This window comes from Rattus norvegicus, chromosome 3, assembly GCF_021556685.1.
Source record: "Rattus norvegicus strain SHRSP/BbbUtx chromosome 3, alternate assembly SHRSP_T2T, whole genome shotgun sequence".
In the NCBI taxonomy this organism is placed as follows: domain Eukaryota; kingdom Metazoa; phylum Chordata; class Mammalia; order Rodentia; family Muridae; genus Rattus; species Rattus norvegicus.
The window spans coordinates 18012698-18013628 of NC_141536.1; positions in this window are offsets into that span (position 1 = coordinate 18012698).

The window sequence follows — 931 nt, forward strand, 5'->3', positions numbered from 1 at the left end:
GGAAGAGGCTGGGGGGGGAGGGGGAGGGCTGTGTTCTCCGGAGTTGTGGCCACCAGGTATACTGGCCAGTTGGGCTCATGGTGGCCTTCTTGGTGACTCCTCAGCACTTCAGACTCTGAGGAGGAGCTACATAAAGTGACTTCACATAGAAGGAGCACAGAGAGAACCTCTTGAGACAGGCATCCCTCTTAGAGTCTCTGAGAGATGGCCGACTTCTAACAGGGTCCTCCCCGATAAGAAAGACCGTTCCTCAGGCAGGTTTGGAGGATTTCTCAAATTCCCCCTCTGGCTCCCTCAGGATTTCATAGGTCCCTAGAGTCAATAGCTCTCAAGCAAATATCAACTATAACGGGAGGAAAAAATTGACCCAAAATGAACACATGTTGCCCCCCCTCCCCACCCCAAGCAGGTTTGCTGTGAAAATTTACTACATAAAAGAAATCGTCAATAGCTGTTTATACAATGAGCCGTGGTTACTCGGCCTCATTTTATTACTGCATTTTGTGAAGTTACCAAGACAACTGAAGCTGTAACAGAGCCTTGACTTCACGCGACATGAAAATTTAATAAAGAATTTTGAAAGGCTTTTAAGAAGTGGGAGTGGCAGAGGGAGGTGGACTTGAGGTCTCCACAGACTTCCAGGAGCCTCTCTGGCCAGGGCTCAAAGCCTGCCAACTGAGTTTCCTGGCAGCCATTGATTCCAGCATATGGAGGCCATACCTTTTCTCAACAGACATTTGTGAAGACAGATCCCAGGTGCCAAGTCTCAAGCCAGGCTCTTTGTGACAGTTTCTGACGTGATCTCTGCTGCACGGGAGATCGACGAGCGTCAGGGAGGGAAAGTCACCACCTACCCAACAGCCAAACAAATTCAGAGTCATATCAGACTTCCAGAGAGATAGGGCCTCTGCTGGCTTCTCCATTCTAGTGT